This window comes from Phoca vitulina, unplaced genomic scaffold, assembly GCF_004348235.1.
Source record: "Phoca vitulina isolate PV1807 unplaced genomic scaffold, GSC_HSeal_1.0 scaffold93, whole genome shotgun sequence".
NCBI classification, from domain to species: domain Eukaryota; kingdom Metazoa; phylum Chordata; class Mammalia; order Carnivora; family Phocidae; genus Phoca; species Phoca vitulina.
Genome location: NW_022589796.1, coordinates 2568249 through 2585127, shown reverse-complemented (window position 1 = coordinate 2585127; position 16879 = coordinate 2568249). Strand labels below are relative to the sequence as shown.

Here is a 16879-nt window from a genome sequence, read left to right as displayed (position 1 = left end):
GTAACTAAGCAAAATTTAAATAAAAAGTTTTTTTAAAAATGTGGTCTTTTGTGTCTGGCTTCTTTCACTTAAGGATAATGTTTTCAAAGTTCATTCATGTTATAATATGTATCAGCACTTTGTTTCTTTTTATTGCTGAATATTTCATTGTACTGAAACACCATATTTTGATTATTCATTCATTAGTTGATGAACATTTGGGTTGTTTCCACTTTTCAGCTATTATTAATTATGCTGCTATGAATATTTGTGTACAGGATTTTGCATAGAATATGTTTTCATTTCTCTTAGGATTCCCAGGAATGGGACTGCTGGGTTATATGATAAGTTTAACTTTTTGAGGAACTGCTGAACTGTTTTTCCAAATCTGTGGCGTGATTTTACATTCCACTGGCAGTGTATGAAGTTTTGAATTTCTCCATGTCTTCATCAATACATGTGTCTCTCATTTTGATTATAGCCCTCCTAGTGAGTATGAAGTTCTCATTGTGGTTTTAATTTGCATTTCCCGTATGTCTAATGATGCTGAGCAATTTTCATGTGCTAATTGGTCATTTCTATACCTTCTTTGGAGAAAAGTTTCCTCAGATCTTCTCCCTAGTATTAAAATGGATTATATGTCTTTTATATATATTATGTTGTTGTCATAAGACTTCTTTAAATATTTTGAATACAAGTCCCTTAACAAGTACAGATGGGTTATGTTTCAATAAACTCATTATAAGGTGAAAATATCCTAAGTAAAAAATGCATTTAATATGCCTAACCTACTGAACATCATAGCTTTGCCTAGCTGACCTTAAACGTGCTCAGAATACTTACATTAGTCTACGGTTAGGCAAATCATCTAACGCAAAGCCTATTTTATACTAAAGTGTTGAATAGCTTACGTAATTTATTGAACACTGCACTGAAAGCGAAAAACACAATGGTTGTGTGGGTGCAGAACAGTTGTAAGTGTATCAGTTGTTGAGCCTTGTGATCCTGTGGCTGTCAGGGCTGAGGCTCGGGGCCAGTGCCCAGCATCATGAGAGAGTATCGTACCATATATCGCTAGCCCTGGGAAAAGATCCACATCCAAAATTCAAAGTACAGTTTCTACTGAATGAGCACTGCTTTCAACCATGGTTGAAATTCAAATACAATTCAAAAAACTGTAAGTCGAACCATCATAAGGTGGGGACTCTCTGTATATAATTTACTCTCTGTATAAAATATTGTCTTCTATTCTGAGCATTGTCTTTGTACTTTCTTGATGGTACCGTGTGCAGCACAGAAGTTTTAAATTTGAAAGAAGTCCAATTTATCTATTTGTGCGTGTGTGTGTTTGTTTGGTATTATATCTAAGAAACTATTACTTCACCCAAGGTTATAAAGATCTAATCCTATGTTTTCCCCAAGAGTTTTACAATTTTAGCTCTTCATTTAGGTCTATGATCCATTTTGAGTTAATTTTTGTGTATGGTATGAGTCATTTTTAAATAGATGCTATTGAGAGCAGAGTGTTTTTTTATACCTTAAGGTCCCCCCCGCAAAAAAGGTCTTTTTCTCTTTCTGTGATGTAATAACTTATAGTGCTCTGCACATTGAACCAGAAAATACTCATTGAGTCATTTGTGCAAATGTACATAGCAGTGAACCAGCCACTATGATAAAAATAAAAAGAAACTGTAACAGTAAGCACTAAACTGCTATAATCCAGGACCAATCCAAATGGATTTAGGGTAAATTTATGATTGCTCCTGCAAAGAACCAGACTTCAGCAACACTGGCTTAGACTGAGTCCAACCATAGAAAGATTACTGATTAACCTGGCATAGAAATTTATCCTTGATTTAAAATACACAGATACCAGCAAAACAAAACACCCCAAACCCTCAAGAACTCCGAACAACTGAATCAGCAGGTATGGAGTGAAATTCAACTTCTAGAAGTGTATGTGTTTTATATGTGTTTCACGTAACAGTTACCAGGTAACTTTACTAAGTTAAACTACACATCCTTAAATACTTTTTTAATGACGATACATTCACAGTACTTAATTCATGGCTCACCTTTATATTTCAATTAGCTAAGAAATATATTGTTTTTCTCGGCATCTCTATCATTTATTTGCCTCTTGGTAAAGAGTCTGAACTCCTTATACCATTTGGCTCATTTTCCCAGCAGGTTCCTGAGTAACACAAATGAAGTTCTGTAGCAGAAACAACCTGTCAAAAATGAAATTATTCTCTCGTCCCTTTATATCAAATTGTGGAGGGTCATTCAAGGCCCTCCTCTGTCAATATGCACCAGGGGCAACTGGCCCCTGATGCCTTTTCCAGGAGTGATCAGGGTTTGTATTGTAGCCGGAGGAACATCAGCAGTCTCCAAGATCAAGTCAATAGGCTGTCTGAGCACTCTTGTTCCAAAGGGTACAAACACCAAATCTGGCCATGTGAATCAGAGGAAGACAAGCAGAAGGTGAAGGAGTAGGTGGCAGGGAGGCCAGTACTTCTAGTCAGGAAGCAGAGGCTAAATGGTTGATCTATGGCCCTCATTGTTGCCTGTGTAGCAGGCCATCTTGGCATGTTCCCAGCTAGCTAGAAAAGCTGATCAGAGAAAATACCTTCCAGGATGAGCTCATCAACAATCCCCACCACACATACCACTCCAAATTCATCAACATCTTTCATTAAACCTTTGCTTACAGTGAAAGTAGTTTATTTCTCTTCCTCCATACACACCATCTGTATTGTCTCTGTGTTATTTCTCCTCTTTTTCTTGACTTATATCAGTCTTACCCACTACGCAAGGCCAGCTCAAGGCTCACTGCTGGATCCTGGTGATCTTCGCTCATCTTGAATCCTATAGCAGCAGTGTGAGGATCACTAATTTGACAGTTCATCAGCTTCCTTATGGTTTATCTCTCTCTTTATATGTACCGCTACTCTCTCAACTATGTTGAAGAGGCAAAATTTACACCTTAACTCTCTTGGTACCTGGCACAGTGCCATGGATGGCACTTAATATATGCTAGCTGTTATTAATATATATTAATGCTGGCTTTAAAATAACAATAGTAGGAGTTATAAATATAGAACAATCATGACAGATCAGATGCCCAGAGTGTCTCATTTAATTTTCAAAATAATCCCCTGATGTGGTGACATTATTCTAATTTTATAGGTTATGAAACTCAAGCTAGATTTGTGCTCATGCAACTAGTGAGTGGTGAACTGGACTGTGCCTGGGTCTAACTCAAAGGCTCACATTCACAATCAGCATGCCATGTTGCTTTCTGAAAACAAGTATTGTGATTATTAAGAGGTAGAAACTGGCACCTGCTCTGCTCATACTTCTGTTACAGTGTCTATATGTCCAGCTCTAATATAATTGTGTGTCTGTCTTTCACACTACATTAGGAGTTCAAATTGCCATAACATTTGACTCAAAGATGATAGACTGTAGTGACCGTATCATATGAATCTAATTTGAATATTGTATTTTCATCAAGTGTTGACACACACCATTTACTCAGTAATAAATATACTCAGCAGCTGGGTAATCTTGGGCAAGTTATTTAACCTCTCTGTTGGCTTAGTGTCCTCAGCTGTAAAATGGCAATGAAAACAGTCTCTCTCTCACGGGGATGAGATGGTGTCTGTAAAGTGCTTAGTTTAGTGCCAGGCACATTTAAAGTGATATTAGTGATACTAATATCATCTATTACTGTTATCAACATCATCAGTACTTTTATTACTATATTCTCCATCTAAAACCAGTAGTGGAGACAAACGTCAGTCACATACTCACACACACATTCCCATGCTCACAACTGGATGGGTACCTTTGCTTGTTGCATTTCTGTGTACCTAGAAATGGAGCTGGACTGCCATTTTTTCATAGACCAGGCATTTTAAAAAGACCAGGCCACTGGGAAGGACATCTGTAAATATTATTTCTACAGCAGAGATTCTTAACCATTCTGAACAAGAGAGGGCATCAGAATATCCCCGAGGCTTTTTCATACCAAACCCATGAATCAAAACAACTCCATCTTCCAAATCTTATCACTACCTGTATTTCTGGAGTTGGGAACCACAGCAAAGAGAGTTACTGTTGATGCTTATGAACTAGTAGGTGGAAGCAGGGAGAGAGAGAAAGAGAGAGAGGTGGTAACCACTGTCGTCTAGGGCAACAGTTCACATTTTGCCGGATGTGGGTTTAGGGCATGCTGCTCCACCATTTAGTTCCATTCTTTTTCAGTCCCTGTTACTATTAGGCAGAATCCAAAAAATAAGGCAGGAGGGGAAGAGAAAGAATAAAAAGGAAGGTAAGCAATGATAATCTGAGTTTGTTTGTTTTTGTTGCTAGATGACTAATAAAGTACTTGAGAGCAGATTTAAATATGAATTAAAATCAGGTTCCAGGGACAGATCCTATACTAATAGAAAATGCTATTCCCTTCTTTTTCCCTTTAGCTTACTTCATAATTCATCTAATATCCTCCATGCATCTGAAGAGTCAGTGCATAGTTAGGACACAATAACTGTGCCATTATCTAGAGTTGTGCTGTCTAGTTTGGTAGCCAATAGTTCCTGAGGCTATTGAGCACTTCAGTGGTGGCTAGTTCAACTGGAGATGTGCTATAAGGGTAAAACATGCTTGGTTTAAAAGACTTGGTATGAAGAAAAAGAATAAAAGACTTCACTGATAATTTTAATATTACTTAAATTTAATGCAATTTAGTATAATTAGTATTAATTAACTAAATGACCATTTGGGATATATATGAAATAAAATATATTACTAAAATTAGTGTTATTATTTATTTTTTATGCTTCTAATGTGGCTTCTTGAAAATTTGAAGTTAGACATATGGTTTGCCTTATATTTCTATTGAACAGGGCTGGTCTAGAGTGCTACAGTTCTGTTATTACAAGTGCCATAACATTGACTCAAAGATGATAGACTGTAGTGACCGTATCATATGAATCTAATTTGAATATTACTCACCAAATGTTAAATATGAATTGTCCCCTTTCCTTTCCCATTGTACTTTACGCTCCAGCACTGCCAAACTGTTTCATACACGTGGGGCCTGGGGTGGCCTTCTTCCATCGGCCACCTGGAAATACCTTTATCCTTCAAAGTGCCTCTTGGTCACCCCCTATCTAATCTCTTCCCTATAGTCACCTTCTTCACCATATTATTTCTGCACCTATCATTGCATATCAGACTGCAATGTGTTTATTTCCAGGCTTGTCTCTCCCACTCAACTAGAAGCTTCTTGAGGTTAGGGGCCAATTCTTATTCTATTTTATACCCTCCACTCTGGGCACATCGTTGGCCTTTAATAGATGTGTGTTGAAACTGAAAAAAAAAAAAAGTTCTGATTGCAGCATGTTGAGCAGTTTATGCATAAGGATATGCATAAGAACCATACTCCCTCTGTAAGCCTCTCTTTGAGGGAGGCTTCTCTGCTCTGACAGTCAGTGGAGTGAGCTACCTTGGAGTTTCAGCGTCTCTATTCAGTAGTGGTCTTATGAGCTATGTGTTTACAACATTGCATTGCATTTGCCCACAATCATGGCCCAAGCCCCTTATTTATGTTTGTTGCTTGCAACAGGGTAAATATAATGTCACTGAATTAGTAAGCATGTTAAGAAATAGTCTTGGTTTGCTAAGCCATATCATTTATGGAATTTAATCAGAAGGAAGCCATCCTCTTAAAAAAACAAAACAAACCAATACTATATCCTGAAGTTACTCAGTTCATTGACCTGTCAGTTGTGAATTTTATGTTATTAGCAGACATGAATGAGATTGTTAATGTTGTACTATAAACAGAGTAGCCTTAGATAAATTTACTTAGTTAGTAACATAATTAATATACTGTAAATCTCCTGCAAAAAATTTTGTGGTGTTCCCTCCTTCCCTTAACGAATTATTTTTTTTTTATTTTTGAGATGAAATCTTAATGCACTTAATTGAAGACTAGAGTTTTGCCTGGTGAAAAACACAGTCTATTAAATGGTAATCAACCACTTAAGCAGCATTCCACTAAATACTACCATTCCATAACTATGCTGTTTTGATGCCTATTATAGCCAGAACAAATGAAACATCAATTATCACCATTTCAGTATACTTCCTAATGAAGTAGGAAGTACTTTCAGCTTTCCAAATACTGTAACGGTGTCATCTAACATTCTTCAACAGCTGTTAGTGACCCTTTAGCCCTGCTTGAACACTTGCATCCATCTGAAATCCAGCTGTGTCAAGGGGAAGCTCCCCTCTCTTCTGAATTTGGTCTTAGATTTTGAAAATATAAAAATCTTAACCTCTGGTTGAGATAAAAATCTCCTTTGTGGAAGAGGTCTTTGTCCGTCGTCCCTCAGAATCTGCTCTTAAACACACAGAAACCTTGTATTGCATAATGCCCATCTCACTGGTTAGCACTTTATGTATGATCTTTAGTACCTATTTCTTGCTTTTCCACTCATTAAAAACAATTTTCATTGTCTAGACCCTCATAAAGGTAGAATATTACTGATTAGTTGACTATATTCTTATCTGTATAATAAAGATTATTGGTCAACCTTTTCAGCAAGGGTTTTGTTTTTTTCATCCATTTTTAGCAAATTTTGAAAGAATGGTTAAAGCTTTAGGATCTAAAAGACCTGGTTTTATGTTCCATTTCTTTAACTCTCAAGCAATCATTTCTAATTTTGTAAAATGAAAATAACAGTATCTTCCCAAATAGCTACTTAGCCTAAATGACCTTAGTCCTTATATGTAATAAGCACATAGTTATTACCAGTTGATACTTCATATCCATATCTGAAGCTGAACTTCGGACCATCTCCTCTCCAACCTCCCCATCAACTGATGGCAGTTCCATCTTCCAGTTGTTTAGGCCAAGACTTTGGAGTCATCACTGACTCCTTTTTCTCTCAAACCCCACATCTTATTGGCTCTACCTTCAAAATACATGGTGATTCCTAAAGCTTCCTAATGGGCTCCTGGCTTTCATCCTTACTCTGTTCAGCTTATTCTCAAGCAGTCAGAGAGAGCCTTTTATTTTTTATTTTATTTATTTTTAAAAGATTTTATTTATTTATTTGACAGAGACACAGCGAGAGAAGGGAACACAAGCAGGGGGAGTGGGAGAGGGAGAAGCAGGCTTCCCGCGGAGCAGTGAGCCTGATGTGGGGCTCGATCCCAGAACCCTGGGATCATGACCTGAGCTGAAGGCAGACACTTAATGACTGAGCCACCCAGGTGCCCCAGAGTGAGTCTATTAAATATAAATCAGATCATGCTACTCCTTTCCCCAGAATTCCACAATCGCCCCTCAGTTTCACTCAGAGTAAAAGCGAAAATTCTTACAATGGCCCACAAGACCCTACATGATCTGCCACCTCTTCGTGCTCCTCTCCAACCACATCTCTTGCTACTCTCTTCCCGTTCTTATACCTTCTAGCCACATGGGCCTTCTTGTTTCTTGAATACACCAGGCAGACCCCTGCCTTATAGCCTTGGCCCTGGCTGTTCCCCCTACTGAGAACACAGTTCTCTCAGATAGCCTCTTAGTTAACTCCTTCAGAACTTTGTTCAAATCCTATCTACCCAGTGACGCCAAGCCTGACCACCTTATTAAATACTACAACTTTACTTTGCTTAACTTTGTCTTTTTTTATGACACTTTTCACTTATTACTACCTACATTATTTACTTATTTATTATGTTTACTGACTATTGTCTGTGTCTCCCCATTAGAAGTATAAACTCCATAAATGCAGAGATCTTTGCCTCTCTTGTTCGCCAACATGTCTCAAGCACCTGAAATAGTGCTTGGCAAATATTTTTTAAATGACTGAATTGTATTTAAGGTAGAAATCTAAGCAATATGAAAAAATGATGAGTTCCTAAATTATATATTCTTTATTACACTTAAAAGTTATAGTTATCCACTGGTGAATCTTGGTCACTTCAGTAATGACTAAGATACCCCTAACTATTTCCATGGTACTTACTCATAATCATTTATAACCCACTTTGCTTTTATGCTATTTAAAATAAGTCGTCTTCACCTAACAGGGCACTCTATTTATAATCGTGCCTACAGTTGGTGGAGATTCTAATCTGTTTCCCAAGTGCCAGTGTACTCTTAATTCCCAGTTAGACATGTTTGCAAATGCATGTACATGCTTTCTAAATGCTTTTTTTTAAAAAAAAATCAGCACATTCCCAATACTGATTATGTCTGTTGAGAAAAAAGGGAATGCTATTGGGAGGAAGTCAGAAGATATATTGGTAATATTTTACTTCTTCAGCTGGGTGATAGGTATCCAGATGTTGGCTTTATTATTGTTATAATCTGCATATACATTATACACCATCTTTTGTATGTATGAAACATTTCATAATAAAAAAGGAAGGACAAAAATAAATCCAGTCTAGCATTTACTTGTTCTACTACCACTCTTTATCTTCCCTCCAGTTTGATACGATATAGCTCTCTGGACATAGGTCATCTAGCCAGTTTGTGGAAACATAATTGCTGTTGATTTAGCATTTACACCCTCTCCTAGCCCACAACCATCTCACTGATGAGTCTGTGATATGAGATCAAATCAGAAAGATCCCCAGCAAAAACAAACAAAAAAATTAAACTCATTGCTTTATTGATTTAATCAACCTAGCAAGCTATCAAGAGGGATGAGAATAAAGACAAAAATGAAAACATGTGATGGCTGCCAAAGCAGATTACTTTTTCAAAAGACATACATAAAGATAATAACTTCACAGTTGATTATAATATTTTGTCTTCCCACTATAGCAAGGCAAGTTCCTTGCTTACCTTCATTTCATCCTCCCTTCCTTGACCCCACTGTGGTATAGGGATCTGATATCTGCTTCCACAGCACACAATTCTGGTCACGTGTAGAACTGTAACTGCCCATTTATGCCCCCCCACCCAACTAGACTAGAAGTTCACTGAGGAACGGTCCCATGTCTTTTCACCATTTGAGCCCTATTCCTGGGACAGCTCCTAGGGTTTTGGTATGAGACTAGCTCAGTTCAAAGGTCAGCTCCTCTTCTTACTCTCTGTGTAACCTTCTTAACCTCTCTGTGCTTTCATGGCATAAGCCCAGGATGTGAGGATTAATGCAATGACACATCTAAATTAATTAGCACAGAGTCTGGTCCAAAATCTAAGCTAAATAAATAGAATAATTATTTATGATCACCATTTGGTGATAAAGAGGAAACTGAGTTGACAGAGAAGAAAGAAAATAACTCTTACAATACGATTCTTAATGATTCACGTGCGTTGTCAATCTTCAGGAAATGTTTAGAAACGGCGTCATGAGTTCAAGCTTTAGAGTGCATGCTGAGACGATGTGGTTCCTTGGAGTGGTGCTACATCTCTACCTGCTTATACCTCAGGGTTGGTACCAACGGGCTTGCCTAGGTCAGGGGCTTGTGACATTTTGATGGTACAACCCAGAAGTGGAACTGATATATCTGGACACTTAGCAAACATTTTTTGAGTCCCAACTATGGTCCCAGGAATTTGGCTAGATAATGAGGATGTGGTGGTGGCAGGTCACATCCTCTAGTCCACAGGCCCCACCTTGTCATGCCGCACGTACAGTCTAGCCCCTTAAACTGAGTGTAGCTCATTCAATGCCAATCCTTAGTGCTGCTGTTCTCTCTTCTCAAGAGACATCTAACTGTCAGCTTTTCCAAATATATAGCAGTTTCCCCTACAAATCATGTTTCTCATGACAACTATAACTGTAATACAGATACACATGACCATACAACCAGTGTACCAATCTAATGCCTCAAATCCTGGCATTTATTATGCACTTGAACTTATAATAATTGCTTAAACTTTAAGCTATTTGCCACACAGGATGACAGAACTGACATAAATATAGACATATTTACATACTATACTATTAATTATATTAATAAGAATTGTTCTATTTTGAGGTGAGAATTACTAAGATCATTCTGTTGCCTATAAAATAAACTCATGAGGTCTTTAAAATGGAAAATATTTTGGTGTGGTAAACTATGAAACACCAACTTAATTTATTATAAGATTTGTGGACTCACTAAAAGGTTTTGGATATAAAGATAATTAAAATAAGATCGAAGAGGGTTTAGAAGTAAATGAAAATAATAATAATTACTCCTTTTCTCTTTCTTTTGAAAGTAGTATGGTTTGAAGAAATTCAGAGTGGCATATCAAATACACACATTTATGGCAATAAATTTTATAAATAGCTCATTCTAATAATAATATGAAAATATCTAGAACGTTTTTGTTATAAGTAAATAAAGGTTAATAAAGTAGATGATTGGTATACATTCCTAGGGTATAAAAATATGAAACATTAATGGACACTACATAACCTAGTAAGTACTGTGTTTAAGATTTAAAGTAACTAAATCATAAGGTAATCCATATTATAAAGTTATATTTCTTGAGAAATAATAATTGAAAAATTTTGAAATTTAGTATCGACCGCCCCAAGCTTGGGCACATCAATTCCCCATCTTAGTTTCTCAACAGAATGGAAATCTGCCATCTTATATATAGACCAAAAATTGACTATTTTTAAAAGAACTTCCGAGAAACAAAAGGCCTCAAAAGTGTTGATATTTCAGACTCTAACAAAATCTGTTATCATTATGACTTTTTCCGCTCTTTTCTGTGTGATCAGCAATTCTAACTTTGTCAGCATTTCAGACAGGACAAATTCAAAGAATTATAGCAGTTCGCCAATTGCTATTATAATGACAGACATACTCTAGCCCAACAATCTCACTTTACGAATAAGTTATCTCAGGTCCAGGGAGGTTAAAGCACCTTAATCAAAGTCACCCTTGTCTAGTTAAAGGCAGATATGGAGCTATAATCCAAATATCCCAAGTATCCAGAAAAGACACAAATATTAGTATCAGTGTGAAAATTATTAAGTATTAACAGCCTGAAGATGACATTATATTTCTTAGACCTTTCACAACATGTTAAACAGGCAGGAAATACCACCCGGAAGACATTATAGAAGATTTCTTAATAGATTTTCTGTGAATTTTGCTAGCCAGTCTTAACTGTAAGACTATTTCAGTGAGGCCAGAGGGAAAATTGCCAGTGTACAAAAGCTCTCTTTTCTGAAATTTCTGTTCAGAGGCCTAGAATTTAGAATTAGTAGTAGGTATTAAGTACCCTTGCCTTTATTTAAACCACATTTTGCCACCAGAAATAATACCCTGGGGAGTAATAAACTCATGTGCCTTTTCCCCATGTTACTTTCCTCCTTTACTCCTTTTCTCTTTCTCTAATAACCACATTAAAAGTTCTTTTTGAACCACTTTACTCTGAGTCGCGCTAAAAACTACACGTTTGGTGTTCTACAATGGTATAAATAAGAAATACCTTCCCACAAGGAAAATCAGAGGTGCAGGGGGCAAAGTCTTCAGGGGGACTCCTGGATAGGATATCCTACTCAGTTTCCTTCATTCCATGAAATGGCACTCCGGACATTCACTCTACGCCAAATAATGAGACTAACTCCTGGTGTCCAAACCGGCCCTCTATCTTATTTTAAAATGAAAAGGCCAATCACTGGTAAAGATGTTTTTAAAAAGAAGAAACAGTTGTCCAAAGTTTTAAAGTCAGCAAACACTCTAAGACACGTCAGACTGCGATCGTCACTCTCAAATTCTCACACGACTTGCACTGAATCTACAGTGCCTTAAAATGCCCCCCCCCCCCCCCCAGGAATTCCTTCCGAGGGTCAGGTTGGGGCTCCTGGGCTGCTGGACAGGCGAGGGTTCAGACGGGTTACCCGTCTGTCCCTGAAGCAATTTTCTGGGCAGGAAATCAGTCAAATGTGATGAAAGAGAACGCGGGGGAGACGAGCCCGCGCCCCAAGCCCCGCGTAGCTGGGTCAAGGGCTGAGGTCAGCAGAGGGGACCCCGGGGACGCGCTCCCCTCGAGGGCCAAGCGGGAGGCGCGAGTTCTCCGGGCCACGGCCGGGAGCTGGGTCGGAGCTGGGACCAGAACCACTGGACACATGGTCCCGCGGCAGCCCCGAGGGTCCCGGCTGCAGCTCGCAGGGCGCCCGGACCGGCCGGCGCCCCTTACCTTGACGGCTCCGCGGGGACTCGGCAGGGATTCTGCGCGGGCGCGGGCGCGGGCGAGGGCGGGCCGGCGGCGGGGCAGCGGCGGGGCAGGCGAGGCGGCACACTGGGCTCCACCCGGGCTCAGGTCCGCCGCCTCGGGGAGGAAGTGGTGTCAGCCCTGCCCTTTCCACGCAGCGCGCAGACGTGTGGCGCTCGCCGCGCCGCTTTGCATCGAGGTGCAACGGGGGCGCCTGGTTGGAGGCACACCCGCGGGAGGACGTGTGGATGAAGACTTCTAAGACTCGGGGGCTGCTTTTTCCAACTCATCGGGTCTGTGTCTCATTTCCCCTATTTCTCCCCCGCCACACCACACCCTTGAGGGAAAAAAAAGTTTTTGTTTTTTAAGTTCTGGGAAAAGTTGGGCCTTCCTCTCTCGCCCCTCCCCTACGCGCGCCCTCTTCTCTGAGAATTCCCTCGCTAAATGATCCTTCTTTGTCGCTCGATCTATTAGTGGCTAAGGGATGTGGGGCCAGATGACGGCTCCGCATAAGCCCGAGACCCTGATCTCTTTAGCAACGGCCTTTCTAAGTGTTTACTTCAGCCCCTCTGCGCTTCCTCTTTCGGGCCAGTTGAGCAAGGCCGGATCTTCCCGCGGCACGCAGCCCACCCTTGGGGGACTTGGCGCGGGAGTGCGGAGCAGAGCGACCCCGCGCCTGCGCGCCTGCCCGCCCGTCCGCAGGGACGCGCTCTGGGGGGCGCGGGTCTCTGCGGGAGCCGGGGTGGAGTCGGAGGTCGGGGGTCAGGCGGGGAAGGGCGCGCTCGGCTCAGCCCATTTCTCAACTGTGCGATTGGCAAACCCCCCAAAGCTTAACGACACTGAGTTGGCGCGGGAGGCTGTGAAGAAACAGGCACTCTCACACATTGCTAGTGGAAATCCAAAGTCGTATGAACCCCGTGGAGGCGAATTCAGCAATAGGTATTAAACTTACATATGCAGTTACCGTTTGATCCAGAAATCCCACTTCTAGGAATGTCTTAGGACGATTGAGTGATGACAAAAAATTTTGCATATACCCACGCCCGTTCTTGGCCGCAGGATTTGTGATAGCAAAGGACTGACTGGAAGTAACCCGAGACTCATTGGAAGTAGAGCCTCCTGAGAGTGGGGAGATCTGAAAATACAGAAGTTAAAAACAGTTAGGATTTGTAAATGTGGTTGAATGAACCTCCTCTTCCCCTGTAAAAGCTGTGTCTTCAAGGGCTTTTTATGTGGGGAAGGTCGTGGAGAAGGCATAAAGACATACATTAGACACGTAAATTAATTAGGTAAATTAAGATAGTTCAGTTATTTAATAAAAAACTTATAAGCATCTACTCATCTAAGAACAATGAAAATAGTTGTGAAGAAAACAATTCCTGCTCTGGTGGGTGGTACTTTCTAGATGGAAGAAAGCAAATTAATATTTAACATGTTAAGTAATGTAAGTATTTTGAAGGGAATTAAAAGGTGAGAGTGATAGTAGGGGGTTGGAGCCGTTATATTAATTAGGATCGTCAAGGAAGAGCTTTCGATATGTGTCACTTGAGCCAGACCTAAATGACATGAGAGATTAACTCATGTGGATTTTTGAATGAGAATGTTCAAAGGCTCTGGGTTAGGAGGGCACTTGAAATACTGGAAGAACAGCAAGGAAGCTAGTATGGATGGAGCAGAGTGAGAGGGAGACAAGTGGTATATGAGATCAAAGAGGAAATTGTGGCCAGATCATGTGTGTCCTTTCTGGCTATGGTAGGGACTTCACTGTGAGATAGGAAGTCATTGGAAGGTTCTGAACAGTCAGTACTATATAGAAAGTCAGGTCAAGCGATGGAGTGACTTACATAGGAGAGGAAGAGTGGGCAGGCAATATCTCTGCAAAATAATGAAAAGGGGCAGCCATTCCGAGATTTGGAAAAACATTCCAGAGAAGGAAGAGCAAGCAAAGGTCTTGAGATAGGAACATAGAAGGTTAGAAAGAAGGCCAGTGCGACTGGCATATAGCAAAAGAGTAGGGCAGTGGTAGAAGATGGGGACAGAGAGGTAGATAGGGACCAGATCAGGCAGGGCCTTGGGGTAAGCCTTGAGGACTTTGAGTTTTATTCTGATTGCAATGGGGAGCTATTGGAAGGATTTTAGAAAGTACATGATTTGACTTCTGCTGTATGCCATCATGCTGGTTGGTGATTGGAAACGGATCGGATGGGGTAAGACAAAGGGCAGTGAGAGATCACTCAGTAGGTTGTGGCAATAGCCCAGGTGAAAGATGGTGGTGGCTTTGGTTAGTATTCTAACAGGGGGATGATGGGAAAAGTTTGGATTCAAGACAGTTTCAAAGCAGAACCAACAATGTTTGCTGATGAGCTGCTGCAGGAGTGGGGAAGTGGCAGAGTGGCAGAAGGGATTAGGAACTGAATGTGAACTAGTGTGACTGGAGTCCTGGGAGCTCTGGTGTGAGGCGAGGCTAGACAGAGAAAGGTCAGTAGGGACAAAGCATGTAGGACCGTGAGAACCATGTCAAAGATCGTTTTCTCATCCTAAAAGCAATGAGATTGTGGTAGGATTTGTGCTTTAGGAAAATCACTCTGGCTATAGTTTGGGAATTGATCAGATGAGGAGAAAAATGGGTGCAGGAATATTTCTGAACTAGGCTGGGTGAAAGATTATAATGGTTTGGACTAGATTGGTGGCAGTGGAAATGGAAAGAAGTGGATGGACCTGAGAGATATTTACAAGGTAGTTGATAGGAGGCTGTGATGAGTGGATGTGGACAGAGTGAGGAAGAGGGAGGAGCCAAGGATGCCCACTAAGATTCAGGCTTGGATAATGATGGATGTCACTGCCATTCAATGAGATAAGGAACTCTGGGGGTAGGGAGACTGTTAGGGGGGAAGGGAAGATAGTTTTATTTTGAACAAGTTGAGTTTGACAAACCTTTGAGGCATGTGAGTGGAGACCTCACGTAGAAAGGTGTATAAGTGTCTGATGCTCAGAGCATGGTTTAGAGTTAGAGATGCACAGTTTGGGTAATCTACCTACAGGTGGTCATTGATGAGATGGCTTAGAGAGAAGTGAGTGGGATGAGAGAATGACCTAATGCTAAGCCTTAAGGAACATCACCATCAAAGTAGAGGAAAGCTGAGCCTGCAAAGGAGACAAAGGAAGAGGTCTATGGGGAAGGAGGCAAACCAGAAGAAAGTAGTGTTGTGGAAGTCACCAGATGGGGTACTCAGCCATGTCTGGGGATGTTAAGACTAACGTAAGATGAAGATCAAGATGTGCCCATTAACTTGAACCATATTAACAACCACAGAGACCTATTTTATTTATTTATTTATTTAATTTAAATTCAATTAATTAACATATAGTGTATTATTAGCTTCAGAGATAGAGTTCAGTGATTCATCAGTTGAATATAACACCCCATGCTCATTACATCAAGTGCCCTCCTTAATGCTCATCACCCAGCTACCACATCCTCCCACCCACCTCCCCTCCTGCAACCCTCAGTTTGTTTCCTATAGTTAAGAGTCTCTTATGGTTTGTCTCCCTCTCTGATTTCATCTTATTTTATTTTTCCCTCCCTTCCCCTATGATCCCACAGAGACCTGTTTTTAATAGCATGTTGAGGCTGGAGGCCATATGGGTTGAGGAGTAAATAGGGTATAAAGAAATGAAGACCATGAGCAAAATAACCCTTCTGAGCAGTTTGCATGTAAAGAGAGGATAGGAAGGCAGAGTCAGACATGTGAAACTGAGGAAGATTTTATTATTTTTTAAAATGGTTTTCTAGTAGGAAGAATCCAGGTGAGAGTAAGGGTTAAATTTAAAAGAGAGTAGAGATAATTGACTGTAAAAAGTTCTTAACTTCTTTTTTTTTCTTTGTAATTGTAAACTTACATATAATATTATGTTAGTTTCGGTGTACATAGTACAAATCACACATAGTGATTTGGCAATTATATACGTTACAAAATGCTCACCATGGTAAGTGTAGTTAGCCCTATTACTATACAAAATTATTGCAGTATTATTGACTATATTCCCCATGCTGTACTTTTCATTCCTGTGACTTATTTAATATATAACTGAAAGTTTGTACCTCTTAATTCGCTTTGTCAATTTCACCCATCCCCGCCCCCACCTCCTCATCTCTGGCAACTACCAGCTTGTTCTCTGTATTTATAAATCTGTTTCTGTATTTTGTTTGTTCATTTGTTTTTTTTAGGTTCCACATATCAGGGAAAGCATATATTTGTCTTTCTCTGTTGGACTTTACTTAACAAAATACTCTCTATGTCCCTCTGTGTTGTTGCAAAGGGCAAGATTTCATTCATTTTTATGGCTGAGTAATATTCTATGGTATGTATATATCACATCTTCTTTATCCACTTATCTATTGATGGACACTTAGGTTGCTTCCATGTCTTGGTTATTGTAAATAATGCTGCAGTAAACATAAGGATGCACATATCTTTTCAAATTAGTGTTTACATTTTCATCTGGTAAATACCCAGAAGTAGAATTACTGGATCATATGGTATTTCTTTTTTTAATTTCTTGAGGAACCTCCATACTGTTTTCCAGAGTGGCTGCACAAATTTACATCCTCACCAGGAGCACACAAGGGTTTCCTTTTCTCCACATCCTCACCAACACTTGTTATTTCTCGTCTTTTTGATTCTAGCCATTCTGACAGGTGTGAGGTGA

The 16879-nt window shown here is 40.0% G+C and overlaps 1 protein-coding gene across 1 annotated transcript in view; it reads right to left on the bottom strand.

The window, feature by feature from the left end:
- The window catches only part of APBB1IP (amyloid beta precursor protein binding family B member 1 interacting protein), a 110592-nt gene extending 98377 nt beyond the window's left edge, over nt 1–12215 (bottom strand). Inside the window, exon 1 of the mRNA XM_032396685.1 lies at nt 12155–12215. The gene's annotated coding sequence lies outside the window, so the exon portion shown is untranslated. The remainder of the gene's footprint in view (nt 1–12154) is intronic.
- Between the last annotated feature and the right edge of the window lie 4664 nt (nt 12216–16879).